The sequence below is a fragment of the Anomaloglossus baeobatrachus genome, chromosome 4 (assembly GCF_048569485.1).
Source record: "Anomaloglossus baeobatrachus isolate aAnoBae1 chromosome 4, aAnoBae1.hap1, whole genome shotgun sequence".
In the NCBI taxonomy this organism is placed as follows: Eukaryota; Metazoa; Chordata; class Amphibia; order Anura; family Aromobatidae; genus Anomaloglossus; species Anomaloglossus baeobatrachus.
In genome coordinates this window covers 605,747,161-605,773,840 of record NC_134356.1, presented here as the reverse complement: position 1 = coordinate 605,773,840, position 26,680 = coordinate 605,747,161, and the positions used below count along the sequence as shown (strand labels likewise).

Genomic DNA, 26,680 nt, shown 5'->3' with positions numbered 1-26,680 from the left:
AAACCGGTAACGTTACAGCGATGTCGTTTGCGATGTTGCAGTGTGTAAAGCCACCTTATCTGTCTGCTTTTATGGCCTCGGTTCACATGCGGCCGGACGCCATCCGTCCCACCTTGGTCTTTTCTCAGCACCTCCTCTTCAGGGGCGGGGCTTCGGCTTTCGCGCCTCCACTGCTCGAGAAGACGCTCGAGCAGGAAAATCTTCGAGCCCAAGATGGCGGATTCTGAAATTTTTCGGCCGGACACCGCCAGCGGGACACAAGGCGCACTTCTACCAGCTGGCAGAACGGTAACGCCAAGTTGTCGCGGGCGGCGGGGCGCTGCGCTCACCACGCTCGGGTCTGGCGCTGCTGCTGCTGCTGCTCGGTGGCTCGAGTAGTGGGCCGGATCCGGGGACTCGAGCGGCGCTCCTCGCCCGTGAGTGAAAGGGGGTAGTTTGGTTTGGGGATTTGGTCCGTGGCGCCACCCATGGGTTGTGGTGAGCTTGGGTACCACCGCTGCTGGTGATGGGGATCCCGGGAGCGATGGCAGGGAGCAGCTGGGATGTTGTTTTCCCCCTCCGTGGGTAGGAGTTGGTGGTCCCGGGGCCCGGTGAGATGACAGGGAGGCAGGGTTGGATGGGTGCAGGGTCGCTTGGACTGCGCAGCGCGGTGCCAGACGGCACGGTAGTACTCACTCAGCCACAATGGTTCGCAAAGTCTCTGGTAAACCAAACGGCTGGATAGACGGGTCCTGCAGCCGGTTGCTGTGACTTCTCCCGGACGGTTGGTGGTGGCTGCCTTTCCCTGCACCTTTTGTGGATGTTCGGTCCTGATGGCTTCCCACCGGTAACCCGCTCCCCAGCGTGTGTATGTGCCGGAGGAGCCCTTTTTCCCGCAGGCTCTGGCCCTTGGAACTTTAGCTGTGGCGGTAGCTGTATTTCCTTTTGTTGGTTGGACGGTTGCCTTCATTCGGGCCTTGACTGTTAGGAAACCCCTGGGGTTCCGATTACTGATGGATTTGACCTTATTAACGGCGACTCCAAGCCTGGTTGGGGTCCGCAGGCCCTGCCGCTTTGTGCTGGCTTCACTTCGCTCCCCGGTTCGGTACCGGCAGGCCACCGCCCATCCCCGGTCCTATGGTTCCGCGTTGTTCTGCCTCTCCTGCAGACGGCCACCACCATCTGCCAGCCTTGCTCTAAGTGCCCAGGCCACGTACCCGTACACTGTCAGTTTGCTCCTCCACTACCACTTCACTCATCTCCTGACTCCTACTGACTGACTTTCTTTTCCCGCCTCCAGGACTGTGAACTCCTCAGTGGGTGGGGCCAACCACCTGGCTCCACCCCACCTGGTGTGGACATCAACCCCTGGAGGGAGGCAACAAGGATTTTGTGTCTGACTGATGTACCTGTCTCGGGGTGGGGGTGTCGTGTTGTAGTACCTGTGACGACCTGGCTAGTCCAGGGCGCCACACATCCATCCTAGTTCTCTATATCCATCCTATCTATCTAAACAAAATTGCATATGCCTCATTATGAAAGTACAATAGTACACAGTAGAATCGTTTATTTTTTTACTGTGTGCTGTCTGGTGGGGGGGCTATATCCCAGGATGAGGAGACTATATACCAGGATAGGTGGCTATATATCAGTATGGGGGCTATATACCATAATGGAGGGCTATATACTAGGATGAGGGGCTATATACCAGGATGGAGTGTTATATACCAGGATGGGGGGAGATATATACCAGGATGGGGACATATACCAGGATGGGACCATATATACCAGGCTATAGGCATGATTGGGGTCATACACCAGGATGGGGCCATGATGGGGAGTTAGTTTTTAGCACCCATCCCTTTATTTATATTTATTACATTGTGGTGCTTACTACTTCTTTCTTAACAAAGTGTTGCAAGTAGCAGTGTGTGTAAGGGGGAGGGGGGTATTATACAAAGGGGGCAGTGTGTGTGTGGGAATATTATACATAGCGGCAGTGTGGGAGAGATATTATAGAGAGGAGCAGTGTAAGGGGTGCATTATTAATTCTCTGAGGGAAACAACTTCAAGGGTGCTAACACTTTTGGCCCTATATATAGATACATGTTTTTGCAAGAGTGGCAGTGAGACTGTAGGAGGTTTGAGGGGTGGAGGCGGAGCTGGGGTGGAGCCTGGGCGGAGTCCAAGGGGGCCCAAAAATTTTACCAGTATAGGGCCCTGAAATTCCTAGTGGCGGCCCTGTCCACTATCCTCAGATAAAATCCTATTGAAGCTACTTTTTCTTTCCAGTTTATTGTCCTTTTCCCCTGTTTCCTAACTCTTGTTATCTCATTATAATGGCGAGACTAGCATCTTGGTTGTCCTAACTAGCCAGGGTGCATTTAGGGTCAACAAAGGCCTAGGCACATGATCACAGACGGGGGAAGGACTTGTATAGGGACGTTAAGGACTGCAGGTCCAGCCTCATCTGAGTGTTAGGAGATGACCAAGCTCCCCTCTCCCTAGCGCCAGGGCCCACCGTTGTATTATGTACCCTGTGTGTTGCAGCAGTCGTCAGGAGTTCCCGTATACCTGGCGGAACCCCGGCAGTCACTGCGTGACACTATGTTTGCGTCATTCCACTTTGCTTCCTTTTTAGCATTCTATAGAGGCTATAGATGTAGCAATCACCAAACTTACTCTGTGTGCAATCTGTAGGCCTTTGGGAATAATTAACTTCAGTGTTACAATGAAATCTTAAAAGCAAATACTTCATACTGTACATGAATCACTGAGAGCTGTGCACCTCCATCATAGAGCCAAATAATACCCCATCATGTAAGCTATTAGCCGTATTGACAATGCATTGATATGCATTAATGAGCAGTCTACAGAGGTTGTGGTGAGAAGGTCGGACTTCTTCCACCACTTTTAATTTCTGAAGTTCTAACTATAATCTGCCAAGGGAGATATTTATGAGAGATGGACATTATTTCATTGAAAAAAAATATATGTATATCACAACATCATGATCAGATTTCAGGCAAACTTTACTTCCTTGTATTCGCAGATCCTGATGTCTGACGCCCACTCACAGCTCGGTCCCAGACGGGCCATAATTGCTTTTTACTGATCTTGTTACAACTAGTGTTTTTTTAAGGCCGGCATGAGAGAGGTCATTAAAGAGATAGAAGGGACCTTCAAAACAGCCATGTTTAATCTAAGAAAAAGTCTAGTTTGTTTTATACACATCAAACTTCTGTTTTTAACTAGATACTTAGTAAAAATATATACACAAAATATTATGCCATAGCTGTTTTTATGGTCATTTGCAATAGCGGATAACCATTTCTTTTCACTGACAGGGTTGGTCTTTCCCACTGTAGGATTCTAATTCTCTTACACTGCAAGCAGAGGCAGCATGTGGGCCCACCGGGGGATCCTCCAGTCCTATACTGGGCCAGACCGACCCTGATTTTTCCCCATTGGAACTTGTTTGCCACATTGGGGTTTTTTTGCCTTCCTCTGGATCAACATGTTAGGCTACGGGTTGAACTAGATGGACTTAGAGTCTCCCTTCAACCTTAAAAACTATGATACTATGATACTATGATTCTCTTACACTGCAAGCAGAGACAGCACGTAGTCCCACCGGTGGATCCTCCAGTTCTATGGTGGGACAGAACGACCCTAGTTCTCTCACACTGCAAGCAGAGGCCGCATGTGGGCCCACCGGCACGGGGGATCCTCCAGTCCTACGCTGGGCCAGACCGACCCTGTTTCTCTCACATTGCAAGCAGAGACAGCACATAGTCCCACCGGTGGATCCTCCAGTTCTATGGTGGGACAGAACGACCCTGGTTCTCTCATACTGCAAGCAGAGGCAGCATGTGGGCCCACCAGAGGATACTCCAGTCCTACTGTGGGACAGACCAACCCTGATTCTGTCACACCCAGGGATATGGGGTACTTGGTCCCGGGCAGTGTATATCTTGGGAATGTCACTTTGGTGGCTATTGCCCAGTCCCGTGCCCTGAGCCCTTTTTGTAAAGGGGGAATATTTACAGGGGGATTAGATTAGTGTTCAAACGTGACACCACTTGTGGTGAGGCTATGTGGATGGAGCTGCCGCTGCACAATGTCCACTACTGGGGCTGTTGTTAACGGCAGCCTGGATGGTAGGCCCTCCACAAGTAAGGCCGGGCCCCAGAAGGTAGGTGTAATGATGGGTGCCGGAAGAAGATAGTGCACACAAGGGTTCAGTGCAACTGGTCTTTACTCACTTTTGCTGGTGGTAACTGGTTACCCAAGGCTGGCTGGTTTTATTTTCTGGTCCCCTTTGTCCCAGTGCCAGTGTAGTAATCTGGTACCTTCTTCCCCTACACCTGTCTCTAGTTAGTGGTCCCCATGGCATAAAAGCAACTGGGAGTCCCCATCCGGTGGTGTTTCTTTCTACTTCTGTCTGTATGACTTTAGCGTGAACCCTGTGGGGTGGGAGCCTCTGGTCCTGTCCCCGACTCTCTCTTTGCTATTGAGTCTCGGATTTTTAGGGTCAGCGAGGTCCTTGATGGTCACCTTGCTGTGCAGGTGTTAACAGGTTGGCTTGGAGCTTCTGCCTGTCCTAGAGTCCTGTATCCCGTCGGTGCGTAGTTCTGGGAGTATTCCACCATACTCCACTGGCAACTACCCTCCTGGGTACCAGGTTACCGTCAACCCCGTGTCAGTGTGTCTCCTCCTGTCCACCTTCACTCCTCGACACTCTACTCTGAACTGACTACTGTCCACAGTCTGCCCCTCCCACCTGGTCAACTAGTGGACTGGACTGGCTATACCTGTAGACCACCATTTATTGGTCCGACCCTAGCCCTGTACCATTGTATGGGGGATTGTTGGGGAAAACTATGATTACCTGGAGTTTTTGTGTGTTACCGGCACTGGTCTTCCGGGGCCCTAGGGGGTAGGCCCTGTATCGTGGTGGGGATGCAGAACCTTGTAGCACCCTGATGGCTTCAGGGGCACTACAATTTTCTCACACTGCAAGCAATAGCAGCATGTGAGATCACCAGATCCTCCAGTCCTACGTGGGCCAGACTGACCCTGATTCTCTCATACTGCAAGCAGAGGCAGCATGTGGGCCCACCAGAGGATCCTCCAGTCCTACAGTGGGACATACCAACCCTGGTTCTCTCACACTGCAAACAGAAGAAGCACATGGGCCCACTGGAGGATCCTACAGTCCTACAGTGGGACAAACCAACTACAAAGGGTGCTTTACACGCAGCGACATCGCTAGCGATGTCGCTACCAAAAGCACCCGCCCCCGTAGTTTATGTGTAATGGATAAATCGCTGCCTGTGGCGCACAATATCGCTGGGACCCGTCACACATACCCTCCTAGTGATGTTGCTGTGGGCAGCGAACAACCTCTTTTTTAAGGGGGAGGTTCGTGCGCCGTCACAGCAACGTCACACAGCGGCCCACCAATAGAATTGGAGGGGCGGAGACCAGCCGCATTAACGGCACGCCCCCCTCATTGCCAGCAGGACGTAGGTACGTTGTTGTTCGGTGTTCCCGGGGTGTCACACGTAGCGATGTGTGCTGCCTCAGGAACGGCGAACAACCTGCGTCCAGCACCAGCAACGATTTTTGGGAAATGAGCGACATGTCAACGATCAACGATTAGGTGAGTATTTTTGATCGTTAACACTCGTTCATAGGTGTCACACGGAACGACGTCACTAATGACGCCGGATGTGCGTCACGAATTCCGTGACTCCGACGACATATCGTTAGCGATATCGTTGTGTGTGAAGCCCCCTTAATTCTCTAATACTGCTAGCAGAGGCAGAACGTCGGTCCACTGGAGGATCCTTCAGTCCTACGGTGGGACAGACCAACACTAATTCTCTACACTGCAAGCAGAAGCAGCATGTTGGCCAACCGGAGGAATCTCTAGTCCTACGGCGGGACAGACCGATCCTGATTCTCTCACACTGCAAGCAGAGGCAGCTTTAAATGTGCAGCATCTGAGGAGGCCAAAGACTCTGAAGCTGTCCGTATTAAGGGGCACTTTGCACACTACGACATTGCAGGTGCGATGTCGGTGGGGTCAAATTGAAAGTGACGCACATCCGGCATCGCAGGCGATATCGTAGTGTGTAAAGCCTAAGTGATACGATTAACGAGCGCAAAAGCGTCGTAATCATATCATCAGTGTAACGTCGGCGTAATCCATAATTACGCTGACACAATGGTCCGATGTTGTTCCTCGCTCCTGCGTCAGCACACATCACTGTGTGTGAAGTCGCAGGAGCGAGGAACATCTCCTACCTGCGTCACCGCGGCTCCTGTAGGATATGCGGAAGGAAGGAGGTGGGTGGGATGTTTACATCCCGCTCATCTCCGCCCCTCCGCTCCGATTGGCCGCCTGCCGTCTGACGTCGCAGTGATGCCGCACGACCCGCCCCCTTAATAAGGAGGCGGGTCGCCGGCCAGAGCGACGTCGGACGGCAGGTGAGTGCATGTGAAGCTACCATAGCGATAACATTCGCTACGGCAGCTATCACAATGATATCGCAGCTGCGACGGGGCGGGGACTATCGCGTGCGGCATCGCAGCATTGGCTTGCAATGTCGCAACGTGCAAAGCCCACCTAAGTCATCTGCACAACACTGCATAAGAGTCCTATAGCAAAAGCTTGCAATCACTGTATTTCTTACCTAGGAAAGAAAGCCACACAATTTTTCAGTTTATACCTTAGGCAAGCAGCAGTAAACTATAAAATAAAAAAATCCCTGCACTCTTGAGAATAGAGTGGATTGTCAATAAGAGATAAATAGCAAAATTTCTTGTTTTTGGTTACGAGCAGTTTTTCATTTTACCAATTTAATAGGATGAGAAAACCTGTGGCGCCCCTGGGCTTCAGGTGCCACGAGGTTTTACACCACTTTTCAGGGGTAATATCTATCCCGGGTTAGGAGGGGGTTAAGCTGCCGGTGCCTTCACAAAACACACACATACAACAGTAAGGTGCTTTCCCATAGGGGGTTGGACTAGGGCAGACAGGATAGATAGCCATCACAAAGCATGGGACTTCCCCAGTCGCTAGGACAAGCACTGGGGGCGGGCACCACATGGGGTAGAAGTAGGTGCAACCATCACACTAGAGAGGGAACCTTCCTGTGCACAGCTTGGGATAACATCTAGCACTGACAACTGAAGTTAGTGTTTCTCTCTCTTCGTGGGCCCGTGGCTTGGAGCTGGAGGTTTGGCCCGGGTTCTGGATAGCGACTGAGGGACACTTCACTAGAAAGACTTTCATGGGCACCGGCGGTGACCATCGACTATCTGGGAACGGCTGGAGCCCATCGTGGCAGAAATCAGTACTCTGGAGCAGCACCTGAACTACCTGTGAGTAAAAGACCTGGAACCTCAGCCCCTGTCTCTGCCTCTCATTTGCCGTTACCGTTGCCCAGCACTGCCAATGGGGACTACCACCACCCTCGTCCATCCTCCCATCATCCTCCCTGGGGTAATACCACTCCGCCTGTGGGGAGCGACACCATCCCGGCTGCGACCATTACCATCAGCCTCAGAGAGCAGCACCTGCAGTGGTGGCCCATCCCTAGCCGCGTACCACAGGTGGCGTCATAAGACTTTCCTAAACCGTCATTACCACCCCCATCCTCTGTCCTGCCTCCCGTACACCGCCTTCCCTCTCCCTCCTGTACGTCTCGGGGTCACGGAACCGAGCCAGGCCAGCCCGTGACGACGTGGAGGATCTGCACCCCCGACCTGGCGACGTGTCGGGTGAAAATAACAAATCCACCCCTCGACCCCAGGGTGTTACAAACTCCCTTAAGAGTTTTGCTCCTACGAGTTGGCTTCTACAGCCTCTGTTTATCACAATGCACAGCAGACCGCTGAATTAACAATCAATGAGCTTATTATAATGCTCAGCTTTGTAACCATCATGTCCCTTCTCCTGAATTTTCTTCTAAGCCGATTTACGATCAAATCAAAGTTCAAATGATATTTGGTCATAAATCAGATTAAAAGATAATTCAAGATTAGGGTTATAAATCCTGCTGTGAGAACAGCTCACTGACAAACTCAATGTTAACTCATTCTGTACTCTGCTATGCACTGTTATACATGGAGGCTGTAGATTAAACTGAACTTGGTAATGAAACCCTACTGCAAAAATTAATTTTAGCCAAAGATATATCTACATGTAAGAAATAAAATACCTCTAAAGGGAGTCCAACAGGATAAAATGACCAAACCATGATTGACAGCTCTGGCTTTACGGAAGCCAGAAAAGAGCAGAGATAGATGTAAAACAAGTAGAAGGGAAGGTTAGTTGAACAGTTTGGGCACAACAAGGGTGCACAGAGAGACTTTGTCCCTTTCAACGGGTATTCCCATCTCTAAGATCCTATCCCAATATGTTGTAAGTGTAGTAATAAGAATATAAGCAAAAATCTCCAATTAGAATTAGTATAATTGTTCTGTTCTTTGTCTCTTACCTCATGTGCAGGGCATTGCAGGACCTTAGGTGTACTTTACACGCTGCGACATTGCTAGCATTTGCTAGCGATGTCGAGCGCAATAGCACCCGCCCCCGTCGTACGGCCGATATGTGGTGATTGCTGCCGTAGCGAACATTATCGCTACGGCAGCGTCACACGCACATACCTGCTCTGCGACGTCACTGTGACCGATGAACCGCCTCCTTTCTAAGGGGGCGGTTCGTTCAGCATCACAGCGACGTCACAGCAGCGTCACTGAACCGCCGCCCAATAGAAAAGGAAAGGAGGAGATGAGCGGCCGGAACATGCCGCCCACCTCCTTCCTTCCTCCTTTTCCGGTGGACGGAGGTAAGGAGATGTTCGTCGTTCCAGCGGCGTCATACATAGCGATCTGTGCTGCCGCCGGAACGACAAACAACATCGTACCTGCAGCAGCACCGATATTATGGAAATGAACGACGTGTCAACGAGCAACGATTTTGCACGTTTTTGCGCTCGTTGATCGTCGCTCATTTGTGTTACACGCTGCGATGTCGCTACCGGTGCCGGATGTGCGTCACTAACGACGTGACCCCGACGATATATCGTCAGCGATGTCGCAGAGTGTGAAGTACCCCTTAGGTATCCATGGTTACAACCACTAGAATTAAAAATTATTATTATTACTAGCAACTAATTAACTGTCACTATATGTGTGCTCGTAACAATGGATTTCTAATTGGAGGTATTTCCTAATATCCCTATTATTACACCAACTTCATATTAGGATAGGATCTTGGAGATGGGAATAACCCTTTAAGGCTGGTGCAGTTTATAGTGCAGATTGTTGCCCAAATCTGCATGTCACAGCTCCTTATCACAACAGTCAATGAGAATTCTTAAGCACTGTGCACACGTTGCTTCTTTTTTCCTTGCAGTTTTGGGTGCATAAACAATCTGCAGCATGTCATTTGTTGGTGGGTTTTTTCTGTGTTCTTCAGCCATTCCAGCCGCTGATTTCACAAAAAAAGCCATGGCACAATAACGCACCAAAAAATGCACCAAAAATGCACCAAAAGATGCTTGCAGTTTTTCATGTGTTTTTCTGCCACAAGGTGCCATTTTTCTGCACCTAATCTGCAGCGTCTGCACACACCCTAAGGTTACCTGTAGGCCTTGGGAAAGTTACAAATCAAACATTGTGATACAATAACAATATCAGGCAATTGTTCATTGTTCTCAATAACAAAGTCCGCTTTGCTATATTATATAATACTAAAAAATAAATTCTGAAAGTTTCACCATGGATAATACATGAAGCCTCATATAATTGACTCTTGTACATATCTGTTAACAAACTGGCTAGAAGCGTCTAGTATTAGTTTTCTCCTTGCAGTGCTGCTGACCTATAGGCCAATTCCCCATCTCCTTATTTGCTTACAATGCAGTTTTTCTGGAGAGTCCTGTATGTGTCCTTCATTCATTTTTTTATTTCGGCATCTGTATCGTTAAGTCTCATGGTAACTGTATAAGTTCTAATTTTTTCTTGAGTTGCACTATTTTTTACATCCAATACTACAAATAAATTAATGTATAGTATTTTTTAAGAAAAAATTGAAATAAACAAAAAAAATCTTCTAGGCCATGTTCACAAGTTAAGTGTTTGGTAAGCTTTTTACCTAAGTATTTGGTGAGTTTTTTACCTCAGTATTTAGTGAGGGTTTTTTTACCTCAGTATTTGGTAAGCTTTTTACGGCCTCTTTCACACATTCGTGAAAAACAACGCACGTTTTTCACGGACGTGTCAGAGATGTGTTTTGCCCTCCGTGACCCGTGTTTATGGGCTACGTGTGTTCTCTGAGTGTTATCCGTGATAACACACGGAGAACAGGAACTATCTACTCACCTGTCCCTGGCGTCGCTGTCCATGGTGCTGATATTCGGTCTCCAATCCTGCCGACTCCACACTGCTGCTGCTTCCGGCCGCAGTGAAGTGAATATTCAATGAGCATAATGAGCAGCGGTTGGCAGCAAGTGACAGCAGAGGCAGAGACAAGAGGGCAGGAGAAGGTGAGTAAAGATTTGTTTTTTTTTCCTCACAGACACATGTCTTGTCTCCAGTGCATGTCACACGGAACACATCTGTGTGGTCCGTTTGCAATACATGTGACACGTTTGCGTTACATGTGACACCCGTGATGCCGGAGAGAAAACGGACATGGCGTGAGAAACACACGGACACACGTAAGTATGGAATGGACACACGAGCCGTGCACAAATACATGTGTCCAAAACCATAGGAAAACCTAGGTCTATGTGTGTACGTGTCTCCAGTACGTGAGAAAACTGCCAAACACGTACCGGAGGCACGTACGTGTGAAAAAGGCCTACCTTAGTATTTGGTGAGTTATTTACCTCAGTATTTGGTGAGTTTTTACCTCAGAATTTGGTGAGCTTTTTACCTTAGTATTTGGTGAGTTTTTTACCTCAGTATTTGGTGAGCTTTTTACATTAGTATTTGGTGAGCTTTTTACCCTAGTATTTGGTGAGTTTTTTTTACCTCAGTATTTGGTGAGTTTTTACCTCAGTATTTGGTAAGCTTTTGCCTCATTAATTGGTGAGCTTTTTACCTTAGCATTTGGTGACTTTTTACCTTAGTATTTCGTGAGCTTTTTACCTTAGTATTTGGTGAGTTATTTACCTTAGTATTTGGTGAGTTTTTACCTCAGTATTTGGTGAGCTTTTTACCTCAGTATTTGGTAAGATTTGTACCTGAGTTTTTGGTGAGCTTTTTACCACAGTATTTGATGAGTTTTTTACCTCAGTATTTGATGAGTTTTTTACCTCAGTATTTGGTGAGCTTTTTACCTGAGTATTTGGTGAGCTTTTTACCTGAGTATTTGGAGAGCTTTTTACCTGAGTATTTGGAGAGCTTTTTACCTCAGTATTTGGTGAGCTTTTTACCTGACTATTTGGTGCATTTTTTACCTGAGTATTTGGTGAGCTTTTTACCTCAGAATTTGGTAAGCTTTTTACCTCAGTATTTGGTGAGCGTGTTACCTCAGCCCAAACCAGGAGTGTGTGATAAACACAGAAGTGGCCCCCATTTTTTTTCGATTATACTTTTCCTCTGATTGTTCCACTCCTGGTTTCGGCCACAAATACTGGGGTAAAAAAAATCATCAAATGCTCAACATGTGCACGTGGCCTGAGGTTTTCTTCACTGGTGGACACAAAAGAACAATATACAGGTCCTTTGTTGTCCAATAGGTCATCAGATGCACAACCTGTTTTGGGGGTAGAAGTGGCCTCCTCACCTCTTGGGCCTGGTTGTACCAATGATATGTCCGCCACTGGTTTTCTTTTTAAAACGTAGATGTAGGAGTATATAGTATACTAAATATCTGGGGATTATAGCAAATATCTAAGAGTCTTAGAATGAGAAAATGTTAAGCCCCAAGTATAACTTAATAGTCCTGACTAGGCGCTTATACATGACTGGCCCACCAGAGTCCTGGATGAGCCCCCAGTTATCCCAAGCACTTAGTAGTCCTGACTAAGCTTGTGTATATAACTGGCCCACCAGAGTCCTTGATGAGCCCCCAGCTTTCCCAAGAACTGATAGTAGTCTTGACTTAGCGCGTAGTGATGACAGGCTCACCGAAGTCCTGGATGAGCCCCCAGTCCTCCCAAGCGCTGATAGTAGTCCTGACTAAGCCCATATTCATGACTGGCCCACTGCAGTCCTGGATGAGCCCCCAGTCCTCCCAACTGCTGATAATAATGGAATCCGAAGCTCTGACATCTGTATTTGGAGAAGATTTTGGAGCCAACAACAAATATTACAATGAAATGAAAATGAGATTCTGTTTGTTCTGTGTAGATCAGAATCATTTCTTGTGGGGAGCCTAAGGCCCCGCGCTGCACACCTCTGTATTTGTCCAGACTGTAAGTAAATATCACGTTCGTTCACATTCACACTTTCCTGATTTATGTGGAGGTGACACAAGCCAAGAAACTATTTTCTTAACTCACAGCAGCGCTTTATACCTATAGGCACTACAAACATAATCTGCCAGGTGTAAACAGCGTGTTACAAAGCAGAGTGTTTCTGCTCAGCTGTCAGATAAGACCTGAAACTATTTCACAAAACTTCTATTTTATAGAACTTGGAATATTACTTAGATTCACCGATGTGTCCTTCCTTATCTTTGCTCTTGGCTCAAAATATCTGAAGATGAACGGTGTGAGATTACCATTTCATTTTTAAAGAAAAACAAAAAAAAACACTGTGATATTCCCTTGGGAGATGTTTCTGCTATACGTATCTGAGTGACCACCAAACAGCTGGGCTGTGATTTACAGCTTGTCAACAAGGGTTTTGCATGGCGGAAATTGACATTGAATTCGCTTTTTGAGAAAGTAGAGTACAAATTCAATAAAAGGTAATTGGGTCAATGCAATATTCGATAGGGTAAAGCCGTGAGTTTCACCTATTTATGAGAAACCCGACCTCTTCTCCTCTGTTCAGAAATGTCAACTTTTGGCCAGGATAGGGAGTTGTCACTAAGAGCATCTCTTGCTCAGGAGAACTTGTCCTATCCTGTCGTAAGGCCTCTTTCACATGTCCGTGCAAAACACACACATTTTTCAGGGATGTGTTGAAGGTGCCTATATTCCTCCGTGTGCTGTGATTGTGGTACAAATGTGTTCTCTGTGTGCTATCCGTGATAACACACAGAAAACAGGAACTTTTAACTCACCTGTCCCCGACGCTGCTGTCCCTTCCCTGTTTCTAGCATTGCTGCTTCTGGGTCCGTGGTACAGTGAATATGCAATGAGCATAATGAGCTGGCCTGGAAGCAAGTGACAGCAGCGCCGAAGACAGCAATACTGGAGACAGGTGAGTATAGAAAATCATTTTATTTCACAGACATGTGTTTTCCCCATTACATGTCACACTGATGTCACACGTCACATGGATCATATCAGGATGCGGTCCGTGTAACACCTGTGCTGTGTGGAGCACAGGAACACAGACACACATCCGTGATAAATCACCGATGTGTCCGCAGACCCATTGATTTTAATGGGTCTGTTATTTTCCGGGTCTCCGGTACGTATGAAAATGGACGTTACACGCACCGGAATCACGGATGTGTGAAGGGGTCTTGCAAAGACAAAAAATTGATCTGAATAGGCACTGATTAATAGTTAAAGGGGTTGTCCAGTTAATCAGTGGGGTCTGACCGCTGGGAAGTGAACTGATTTGCAGAACAGGGAAGCTTTGGTCCTATTAGAATGGAGCGACTGTGCACATGCCTCATGGCCACTCCATTCACTCCTATGGGGCTGCGCTCAGCTTTTTCCACAGCAAATGAATTTAGTGGTGGTCTGGCATTTTGCCCTGCCATGTTGTATTTGGGATGAGTATTTCCGGATCTGCTGACTTGTGCGGGTCCCAGTGGAGTACACCTACCCATCAGCAAGTTATCATCTATTTTGCAAATAAATCACTTGTTTTAACCGGACATCTCCTTTAATTTCCATTGTGGTGGTGCTGCAGGGAGATTGAACACTTACCGCCAGGTATAACCAAAGATTAAGCTGATCGATCATTAAGAGCTCCAGCAGTGGTACACTATGTGATCTGATTATCGGCAAAAAACCCTTCAAAAAGCATAGGCTTTCCAAAGTGAACAGCTATTTAACTTTCCCTTTAAAGGGAACCTGTCATGTAAAAATACACTATTAATCAAAAGATATGGGATTAATTTACTGCTGTGCGGCCGCCGCACTGAGAGCCCTGCTTCTGGAAGGAAACATACCTTCTCCCCATCTCCTCCCCGGCCTGTCTCTGCATACATCACACTGCGGTCAGATGACATGTGAGTGCAGTGCGATATTTCACATGCTCCCATAGACTTGTATGTGGGTGCGTGAGCGGAGAATTGCTGCCAAACGCAGCATGCTGAAATTCATTTCTCAAGCTGATACAGCATGAGAACTCAATCGCAAATGGACGCTACCCCATCGTTTTGCACTGGTGCGAGTGCAGTCCTCTGTTTTATCGGATTGCACTCGTCTGTGCAAAATGCAAGTGGAACCGAACCCTTTCAGTCATACAGGTGCAGCCAACGTAGTTTCAGTTGTCAATCAATACATAGTGAGCGGTGCCTGAACCGCACCCGACACTAACTGGCGGCCGGCTCCTCAGTGCATCACTATAGAGCCGTTTGTCAGTCAATGCTGGCTGTCAGTCACTATGCACTGAGCCATGACTGAAACTGCATCGGTCGCACCTCTATGGCTGAATGCCTGAGGCTGCTGGGAGGAATAAAGGTTTATTCCACCTGGCAGTGGGGCTCTCAATGTGGTAACCACACAGCATCAGAACGCTATTATCCTGCAGATTAACCCCATATCTGCAGGTTATTAACTTTTTTTACATGACAGGTTCCCTTTAAAGTACCTATTTATAACTCAGCCTAAGGACTCTTTCACACGTCCGTGTCTCCGGTACGTGTTTGGTCCGTTTCCTCATGTACCGGAGACACGGGCACACGTAGACCCATTAAAATCAATGGGTCTGCGCTCGAGTGCATGTTCTGCCATGGACCGTGTGTACGTGTGGAGCATAAGTGTGTCCGTGTGCTCCACACGTCAACATGTCCATTTTTTTCCTGCATCACGGGTGTCACACGGAACGCAAATGGACCACATGGAGGTGTTCCGTGTGACACGCGCCGGAGAAAGCACACGTGTTTGAGAAAAAAACAAAACAAATCTTTACTCACCTTCTCCAGCCCTCCTGTCTCTGCCACTGCTGTCACTTGCTGCCGACCGCCGCTCATTATGCTCATTGCATATTCACTTCACTGTAGCCGGAAGCAGCAGCAGCGGGGAGTCTGCAGGACTGGAGACCGAAGATCAGCACCACAGACAGCGACGCCAGGGACAGGTGAGCAGAAAGATCCTGTTCTCTGTGTGTTATCACGGATAACACACGGAGAACACACGTGTGCCATAAACACGGCTCATGGAGGGCAAAACGTACCTCTGACACGTCCGTGAAAAACGTGCGTGGTTTACGGACGTGTAAAAGAGGCCTAAGTAACATATCAGCACACTGATAAAGATACTAGCCTAAAGCATGATGAGAGAAATCTGGAAACTTTAATGCATTAAATGTCCACTAGCGCTAAGTGATAAATTGGTTGGTCCTTAAGTTTTTATTCATTTTGTTTTTATTTAAAGTGACCCTCCACCATGGCACTAAAATGTGACTGTACATTTGTCCTGTCATGTATAGTCACTTATACCTTTCATTTGCCTCCGCTGCCTCCTTAGATGAATGAAACCTGGTCCTCCTGCATCCAAGATGGCCACTGTAGTTGCAAAGGGAATGCAGTGGTAAATCTAAACCATGGCTCCCCTGTCATTCCTAAGCCATACTTGTAGAGGTGTGGTTCAGACTTACTACTTCTCCCTATGCCACTTCAGTGGCCATTGTGGATGCAAGTGGGCCAAAGAAATGGTCTCTTTAGGGAACCTAATGGAAGTCAAGCAGAGGACACCAGGTGATGTGTCGATAAATGAAAACAGTGCAGTCACTTTTCAGTGTCAAGATGGAGGATTGAACTAACCCATTAGATTGTCTAAGTTGAGCTAAACAATGATGGTAAATAAAGATATCCCTATGATCATGTTTCTAGGGGAATGATGAATTCATAAACCATGCAAATGCCATAGGGCCAGACAGTTTTGGGGGGATACCGTTGCTTTTAAATATTCATTCAAAATGTAATACAGTACATTTATTGCAGATGAGCCCCCATGATGGGTGTATCTATCTAAGACAAGCCTCTGCTGCTCATATCACACTCCTTGCTGTAGAGCAGCTTGTAGACTTTAGATTGGATGCCAGTGGAAGCCATGTTTGACTGATGTGACCACTACAATGCCTGCTAAAGAGTCAGGCCTGGCAGTAGGACTCTAGTAAACAATCTGGCTGAGGTTTGCTGCTGTTCACTGCTTTATTCTGTAGTAGAGCTCAACAGTCTCCTGCCCATCAGTGACTGGCACCCCCATCTCCTGCCCATCAGTGACAGGCACTCTCCATCTCCTGCCCATCAGTGACTGGCACCCCATCTCCTTCCCATCAGTGACTGACACCCCCATCTCCTGCCCATCAGTGACTGACACCCCCATCTCCTGCCCATCAGTGACTGACACCCCCATCTCCTGCCCATCAATGACTGGCACCCTCCATCTCCTGCCCATCAGTGACAGGCACTCTCCATCTCCTGCCCATCAGTGACTGGCACCCCATCTCCTTCCCATCAGTGACTGACACCCCCATCTCCTGCCCATCAGTGACTGACACCCCCATCTCCTGCCCATCAGTGACTGACACCCCCATCTCCTGCCCATCAATGACTGGCACCCCCATCTCCTGCCCATCAGTGACTGGCACTCCCATCTCCTTTCCATCAGTGACTGACACCCCCATCTCCTGCCCATCAGTGACTGACACCCCCATCTCCTGCCCATCAATGACTGGCACCCCCATCTCCTGCCCATCAGTGACTGGCACCCCCATCTCCTTTCCATCAGTGACTGGCTCCCTCCATCTCCTGCCCATCAGTGACTGGCACCCTCCATCTCCTGCCCATCATTGACTGGCACCCCCCCATCTCCTGCCCATCAGTGACTGGCACCCTCCATCTCCTGCCCATCATTGACTGGCACCCCCCATCTCCTGCCCATCAGTGACAGGCATTCTCCATCTCCTGCCCATCAGTGACTGGCACCCTCCATCTCCTGTCCATCAGTGACTGGCACAATCATCTCTTGCCCATCAGTGACTGGCAACCTTCATCTTCTGCCCATCAGAGACTGGCAGTCCCATATCCTGCCCATCAGTGACTGACACCTCCATCTCCTGCCCATCAGTGACTGACACCTCCATCTCCTGCCCATCAGTGACTGGCACCCTCCATCTCCTGTCCATTAGTGACTGGCACCCTCCATCTCCTGTCCATTAGTGACTGGCACCCTCCATCTCCTGTCCATCAGTGACTGGCAACCTCATCTCTTGCCCATCAGTGACTGGCAACCTTCATCTTCTGCCCATCAGAGACTGGCACTCCCATATCCTGCCCATCAGTGACTGGCACCCCCAACTCCTTCCAATCAGTGACTGACACTCCCATCTCCTGCCCATCAGTGACTGGCACCTCTCATCTCCCCCACATCACTGTCGGACCCTCGTGCAGTATGTCCTCTATGTGCACACAGATGCTCTCCAGCGCTATTGGAGGCTCAAGCAATGATGAATGGGGAATGTGGGGGACCAGGAGTCAGGACAGGGGGCACAGCAAGAAGGCCTGGATGTAATGAGTGGTGGGGAAGGAAGCTCATTCAGAGGTTTTCTATGGAGAGCTGGCTTTTCTCGCGAGTATCAGGTTTGTGGCACCCCTGGTGAAGATAACTATCCATGCCCACCATTGCCCTTTTTGTTTTCTAAACCTAACCAATTCTTGTTTTCAATTGATGCTTTCCATTATCCAAAGCAAAAACCTAAATAAAAAGAGACATTTCCTAATAATCCATAAAAGAAGAGGTAAGCTAAAAAAGATGTAAAGGAAGCAGAAGCAAATAGCCATCCACTACGGTAAGGAACAGTAGAGCAGACAACAAAGGCTGGCGAGAGGTAACAAGTTGGCTCTTTCTTGGCATCGGATACTTGCTTCTCAGCTTTATTTCATTGCCCCTAAGAGATTTTTATCCTTGGTCATTTCATTTTTAATAGCACAAAAGTTAATGTACGTTCAATGCAATTGCTATTCATCTAAATGAATCTTATCTATATTTATGTACTATTTCCATTATGTTTGCTGGCTCAGTATTGTGCTAGCAGAAACCCTCGCTATAAAGAAAACAGAGCGCAGCCTATTAACATCTAATGAGAGAAGCGGGAGTTTGCTGTACACAGTCTAAAGAACAAGATGAAAAATCATGTTTTGTTAAGAAATCTGTGCTCCTGTTCATTTCGCTTCCCCACATCTAATCTGAAACTTAAGCTGGCCGCATCCTCCGACACAAACAAAATGATTCTTTAATGATTCGGGTAGATTTAATAGGGGAAATAGTAAACGGACTGGACAAGATCGTCGGCATTGGGATAATTTGGAAGGATTTGCATTAACAGACATCAGAAACGGTAAAAGTAATAGGAGGTCATGTATGACACATGGACGTTTACTTTTTAATGTGTTGCCGTAAAGTTATCTCTGTCTCTGGCTTTGATTTTTGATGCAGGATGATTATTATAATGGTCTATGTAGTTACTTATAGATGTATCTACCCTTAATTGGTTAGTCTCAACATAGCGTATCTGGAGCGCACCGTGCCTCGGCCTCTCGACTTCCTGTTTGCCGGGAGCAGTGCGCTGCTAATGAACAGCAGTTTGAACCAGCGGTATGGTTGAGCTGCTGGTTAAATCTGTGTGCTCACCCGTGCTACAAGTTGCATTGTCTCTGCATCATTGGAGAATCATAGAATCATAGAATGGTAGAGTTGGAAGGGACCTCAAGGGCCATTAGGTCCAAGTCCCTGTGAGTGCAGGTTTTCCTATATTAGAGGCTTCAAGATTTTCATTGATGGAGAGCTCACTGGAGGAGTACGGAGCACTGAAACTGTCTGGATCTGACAACTCCAAAGCAGCACCTGCAAGCCCTATAGCCAAGAGCTTTCAAGTGATAGTGTCACGTTCGGACTAGGGAGGTTCGGCGTGAGGCCAAAAACACAACAACACAGGGATAACACCACAACAAGCAAGGGGTACACCGGGGACACTTTAATAAGCCTGGGCCCTAGTGCTAGTGAGAGGGAAGATGGACAACTCCTCACTTACCTGCCGCTGTACCCTGCATGCCTAGCCAGTCCCTATACAGGTTCCTCACCTGTCGCCGAGCTGGAACCTGAAACCCTGAGACGACCTTCAATAGTCCCTGGCTAGGGAGTGGGCAGGTGACGGACGCTAGCCTCATCGCTGCACTGAAACAACACCCTGGGAAAGGCAACAGACAGGTGGAAGACATCACAACATATTACTGCAATCAGCAACAGGACTGCAGACACACCAGCAACTCAGCCATGGGTTTCAGCAGCTCCTTCCACCTCCTGGCCCAGCATCCAAATGAGTCAAGAATAACCGCCACCCTCTGCTGATTGCAGAGGGTATATAAAAGGACTGTGTGTGTTCCAGACCAGAAACACCTGAGCTGGAACTAGGCCTGCTTGCTGGCAAAGAATACTGCCATTAACCCTAAAACTTCCAGAGGAAAAGAAAACTAAATAGCAGAGTCTCGCAGGGGAAAAGTGATACTTGGACCCAAAAAAATGTCACTAAATACTTATATTACAGGTTGCAAATGGTCGGTAACCAAGGCAATGAACATTAAACAAATAAAAATCCTATCCATTCTTGATATTAAAGAGTTTTATAAAGAGGTGAATTGCAAAGTATTTTTTTTTTCATAAGTGTGCTTCCATTTTAATCATTTAATACGATGGAACAACCCTTTTATACTTTCCTGAATTTAATTATATTTTTTTACAATAGAATAGAAAACCTATGAGAGACCAATGGGCAAAAAATAGTAACCGAAAGTCAGTAAAAAAACAAAACAAAAAGAAAAACATTTTTTTTTTAAAAAACATAAGGGACTATAAGTGTTGACTGTCGAACAGATGGCTCCATCTAGGAATCCATTAGACGTATATATTTTTTATGTTTGCTTAACATCTTGTTGTTTTACATCTTGAGATATGTCAGGTTTAGAGACAAGTTCATCTGTAGTTGAAAAGGTTGAAAAATATAGAGGTTCAAGGAGTCTAAGCTATCATCCAAAACCCCCTGAGGTGGATGCCGCTTGGTCCGTATAAATGGGAGAAATTCCCTTCTGACTCTGATTAAAACCCTATTTTTTTTCCTGTCATGCCTTCCTAGTTTGAGTGTATTCAAAATAGTGACCTATAATACACCAAAGAAACTGTGGACTGTGGTGAATATCTCTAAAAGAAACGATGTTCTGTACTACATTATGAAAATTAGACCGATTCTAGGGATTGAAATAAAAGAATGGAAGATGAGATGACAGACTCAAAAATATTCTCTTTAATTCTTTTTAATTAAGAAAGTGTAGGTCACTAGTGATGACTTGAGTAAAAACTAACTATTTGTGTTCGGATTATTTGTGATGAATCCCAAAGTGCTATTCCGGTATTCGCAACGAATAATGAACCTAATGCAAGTCAATGGGGAACCCGAGCATTTTTCTTGAAGATTTCCCAGAAAAATGCTTGGGTTCCTCATTGACTTGCATTAGGTTCATTATTCATAACAAATACTAGAATAGAACTTTGGGATTCATTACGAATAATCAGAACACAAATAGTTAATGTTCACCTATCACTGCAGGTCATGTGTTTCTGTAAATGTTAAAACTCATTGGCCCGATTCAATAAGATCGGCATTGTTCATGCCATCTTAATGATTCAGGAGTATCTGACTACAGCACGCCTGTGAGGAACCAAGAGGAGCTTTTTCTTAATGAATCAGGAGCATCTGACTACAGCACGCCTGTGAGGAACCAAGAAGAGCTGATTCTTAATGAATCAGGAGCATCTGACTACAGCACGCCTGTGAGGAACCAAGAGGAGCTGCTTGTTAATGACTCAGGAGCATCTGACTATAGCACGCCTGTGAGGAACCAAGAGGAGCTGCTTCTTAATAGATTAGTAGTGTCTGACAAGTGGGAACTGGAGTAAGATTTGTGGTGCAGCTAATGTCAGCGCTCGTCATGAAGATTAGTGACGGTTGCCACCCATGGTCCACTTTGTCGAAGCTGAGTGTAAATGGTGTGAGAAGCAAAAATTTAGGACACCGTCCTGTTGCACCAAAATGAAGCAACTTTTCAAAACATTTTAGGCCAAAAGGCTGCCATAAAACCTTTGATTAATCAGCCCTTTGTGGTAGTAACTAAATGTTTGAGACGTCTAGTTACTACCACACAAGACGTTTGTGCTATTATGTTTTTTTTATAATATCGATGTTTTATCTCTGTATCATTTTATATATTTTTTTGAAGCCAGGATTAGAAATCAGGATCTTAACAGAACATTGGTGTGCCCAAACTTCACTTGGCCTTGTAAAGCTTTTATTAAGGCTGGACCCATGTTCAATGTCATATTGAGGGAAAGGAATTCATACATTGGGAAAGATTCAAAAGCGTACAAAGAAATAAGAGGTTCTGCAGGCCGGCCTTCTCTAGAGGACCTCACTATCGAACTGCTAGCAAACAAGAGGATGAGGAATTGGTCCACATGTAAAGAGTGAAAGAAGGATCAGCACCTCCTGAAGATCTCATGATAAATGTAAAGTGTTATGTTCTTACATGTCTAGGTTGCTGCATTGATTTATAGCTGTTCTGTGAAAATTATAGCCAGCTGCTGGAGTTTTTGGTAACAAAGAGTTAGCAATTAGTGAGAAGCTGAAGAAGGGGCTTCAGCCATAGAAGGGGCTGTTTAGGCCCTAAACAACAGAGTGCCAGTAGTTACACTACAATGATCATCAGCCTGCTAAAACAGGATTCTGGAAAGAGTGGCAGAACCACTATCCTAGAAGTAAGCACAGCTAGGTGAGAAGATGATGGAGGCTCAAACAGGAGCATTAGACCATGTACATACTGAGTATTTCATGAGTTTTTTTTACCTGAGTATTTGTAAGCCAAAACCAGGAGTGGATGATAAATACAGAAGTGGTGGCCATGTTTCTATTATACTTTTCTTCTGATTGTTCCACTCTTGGTTTTGGTCAAAAATACTGAGGTAAAAAGCTCCCTAAATATTCCATGTGTGCACGAGGCTTAAGTGAGGGCAAAGGTCAAGCAGAGTTACTAGAAATCCTAAGACTGCATTGGCTGGACAAGGTCACCCTGTAATAGTGGTGGATTGCAAAGTGTGGAAGTGTAAGGCTATGTGTCCACGGTAGAATGTACCTGCGGATTTTTCTGCCTGAAAATCCGCAACTTTCGCAGCAAATCCGCACCCGCACCACTATTGATGCAGCCGGTGTGCAAAAGGAGTAGATGTGGATTGGATCCGATGATTGTGAGATCATATTGAAGGGGAAATGCAAAATTCTGCCATGTACAATCGATGATCTATGTGAGAATTCTGTCAAATCCAAATGTGAATATCAATCCAGTCTGTGGCTGTTTATATATATATATATATATATATATATATATATATATATATATAATGTCTTTTCAATTTTCACCTCAGTAAAATACTTTCTGTTGTTTCCTGTAATGGCCACTCCCACTTCCTTGTTTGCCCCCTCCACGGCACTACATTGCAGGCCGCAGTCATTCGCCCCTGAGAGATCAGCGCCAATAGTCTGAGGGAGAACAAAGCCACTAAGTCAGTTTTCACTGGTGTTCAGAGTTTGCAATTTACACTTGGTCCATTCTAAAACTTATGCAAGGATTACTGGGCACGAAGGGTTAAAGAGGTGCTCCACTATAAAGCAAAGTGGGCACAAAGATGTAAAGCTGGGACAGAGGGCTTTTTCTAAATACCTTCTGTTGTCAATTTAGCCTGTGAGCGGCGCTATCGCTGTCCACTCATCCCCATCGTGTGACCCCGGGGTGCAGTGACCTCTGATGTCCTGTGACCTCACGTCAAATTCCGGGATAGGAAGGTGACCCAGCATCACTGAGGTGGGACTCAGTCTCCGTGAGTGACTGGGCTGTGGGCAGAGTTTCACCGCACATCACAGCCCAGCATTGATCGTGAAGGAGAGAGCGTGCGAGATGATGGGTGGTGACATGCGATGAAACTGCCCACAGCCCAGCCCACAGCCAAGTCACTCATGGAGACTGGGTCCCGCTTCGGTGATGCTGGGTCCACTTCCAATTCCGGAAGTTGATGTGACATCATCAGACATCACAGGTCACTGCAGCCCGGGTCATGTGATGGGGGATGAGGGGACAGCAATAGCGCCACTCACAGGCAGAATGGACAACAGAAGGTATTTAGAAAAAGCCTTCCATCTCAGCTTTACATCGATGTGGCCACTATGCTTTGCAGTAGACCACCTCTTTAAACAAAGACCAGGTCCTTCACTGCTGAATGGAAAATTTATATACAGTAACTTAATTCAAAGAATAATAAATTATGCTGCAAACACTCCTCATTTTTAGGGTCGATTTTTTTTCTGAAACCATGTTACTTATTCTAAATGTCTCCCAAATAATGCTTCTAGCCATCATTCTTCATGTTTTATCCTCCTCACACACCTCAGGTCATGAACCATGGCACGGATCCCACACTGTCGTTTCTCAAATGCTAAATGTTTGCTATTTATACTGCGTGATCTCTTCCATTTATATAATGGTATAGATTCTGCACTTACTACAAGGAATACAAAGCACAAGCCAATATTTTTAATGCCAACTGGAAGGTCACACAGCACCGCTAAGTCTATCGTAGTAGAGTGAGTACATATCATGTGTAAATTAATCAATACGCGTCAGCTTTATTCCTAGTAATGCAGCAGTTTGTCCTGTTGTCTCCTTAAAGTGTCCATAGACCTTATACAGTTGTTAGTCAACATCTATTTCTCCCGTACCTCCATACACATGCATGGTCGGATATTGTGATACAGTTGTGGGCATCAACAAAATATAACATGCAACGTATCAAAATCTCATCCCACGTTCCATAGTGAAGCAGAGTTTCTCCTTCAGTGTAGGTGTAAAACTCATGCTGTTGGGAAGGAGAACTTCAGAAGGGAAGCGGCAGATTTAGGGCTAGGACACACAGCGAGTATTCCACCTGGACCCATGTTACTCTATGGGACCTTTCCCACCTGCGATTATTTTCTCAGCCCTAATCGGACCGAGAAAACTGCTGCAGCATGCTGCGGGTGTAATCTGATCCATATTCATTTGCACCCATACAAGTCTATGGGTGCGAGTGAAACATCGCACTGCACTCGGATGACACTGGAGTACAGTGCAATATACGCACAAGTAATGGAGGAAATGGGGAGATCAGTCCATCCCTCTCCTCTGCAGCTGTGATCCGATGGCAGGATCGGATCACAGTGGCATGACACTCAGCTTACACTTGCTAAGCAAAGAAACCTGCGGCACATTTTTTAACAACAATACAGGGTCAACCATAATGTAATAAAGGGTGCTGAACCCATGCCACTCCAGAATTCATAAGAACATGAGAGGACAACAGAGTTTTGTGGTGAAAAAGTTTAAAAATCAATTTTATTAGGACAAATATTAAAAGATAATGCAATTTTTTTACATTTCCACCTGATGACGTACCCATGAATAAGCAACCATAATCCTTTGCGAAACGTACATCGGGTCCTCCTCGCGGAGCTCCTCTTCCACCGGCTGGCTGGTTATTTACTCGGTGATTGCTCATAGGTTACTAAGGGATAGTGTGTACATCCGGCCACCATCGCTTGCCTACCCACCGTACTACCTCATCTATATAATTAACTTCCTATTTTTACATGTATTTATTGTTGTGTCTTGTGGAAATGTAAAAAATTGTATTATCTTTTAATATTTGTCCTAATAAAATTGATTTCTAAACTTTTTCACCACAATACTCAGCTTACAGTTGCAGCGCAATGGGAGCTAGCATATCGCATTCGATGCACTCGCATCGGATGCCATATACTCGTGTGGCCCTAGCCTTAAAAGTTCTGTACACCTGCACCCCATTTTTTATTGATTGCTTTAAAAAAAGAAGGTTGATAAATTTATTAAATAATATTTGTTAATAATTTTCTGCAGAGTATCTGTAGGTTGGTTTATCTAACAGTGCTCCAAAATAAAAATCATAATTCCATCAGAATTGGTACTGATAGCTCTCTCTCCTATCTCCTTCCCTTCTCTCAGTGTTAGAGATAGAAGAAGGAGGGGGATGGGGTTGTACACAGATTTCCACAATGTGGATAGAGCAAAAAGTATGTATAGTCTGAGGGAGGGCAGAGAAAACAGGCTACAGTTAAGGAGGAAAGTGCACAAAGTAGAAATAAGTGCAGGATAGAAGCTGTACAGATATATGTGCTAATGAAGAATTTTTATGTGATAAAAGTACTAAAATCTCTTACTAAATTAGGAGTTAATTTAGGAGTTTTTTCACATTTTCTTTTGTCTTGAGTACTCCGAAAATATTTGCTATAAGAATGGTTATGTGCTAATGAAGATAGCAGCACTCTGCTGACATCAAACCTGTATTACTGGGAGGGACACTGCTTCAAAAGAAAAATCTGAAGCTTGGATCAGGCTATAAATTGCACATCAGGGGGATGAAAATGAACAATATATGAAGAGTGAAACAATTTTATTACCTAAAGGTAACCTCTAATATACTATACATAAACTAGTTTTTTCATGTAAGAGCCATCCATAGTCTTTAGCTTTTAGTCCACAGTGCAGTTCTTAGGGTACGTGCACACGATCAGTGTTCACAGCGTTTTGGATGCAGCATGCACAGCACAAGCACAGTAGATGGGATTTCTAGAAATCCTGTGCCCACTGTGCTTGTTTTTCCCGCAACAAACCCTGACCTGCGGTACGACTTTCCGAGCTGCAGCATGTCAACTGTTTGCTGTGGAGTCACAAGTGTTCTCCATAAGGAGAACACAAGTGAGAGACCACAGTTCCTGAACCCTGATCATGGACAAGAGCGGCTGCGGTCTCCTGCGGAGGAGTCTCGTGGCCCCGCAGGTCAGGACCCACGAGTCCTGATCGTGTGCTCATACCCTTATAGTACACCACAAAGAACCCACCCACTTAACATAGAAAGAGCATATGGACATATATACAAACAAGAAGAGAAGACCCTAATATACAGGTAAACACAACACTGATCATGCAGTAAGAACTTTACGGGGCATTGCAGAAGAGCATGAACACATTGTAGATGGGTATCATGCTTCATGGGCTTGGCGCTGCAAGATAATTTAACATAGGCTTTTATGACAAACGTAGCGGCACCCTGTCCTACTGGAATAATACGCAGGCCAATTCTTTAAAGACTTGTATGTTCTAAGATTAAAAAGAATAGACGGCTTCCCAGTTAGATAACCATAAGGACTACAG

At 46.1% G+C, this 26,680-nt stretch overlaps 1 protein-coding gene across 4 annotated transcripts in view; it reads right to left on the bottom strand.

Annotated features, from left to right (window-relative positions):
* Window positions 1-26,680, bottom strand: part of LRRTM4 (leucine rich repeat transmembrane neuronal 4) — a 1,009,447-nt gene that overhangs the window by 127,465 nt on the left and 855,302 nt on the right. The window lies entirely within an intron of this gene.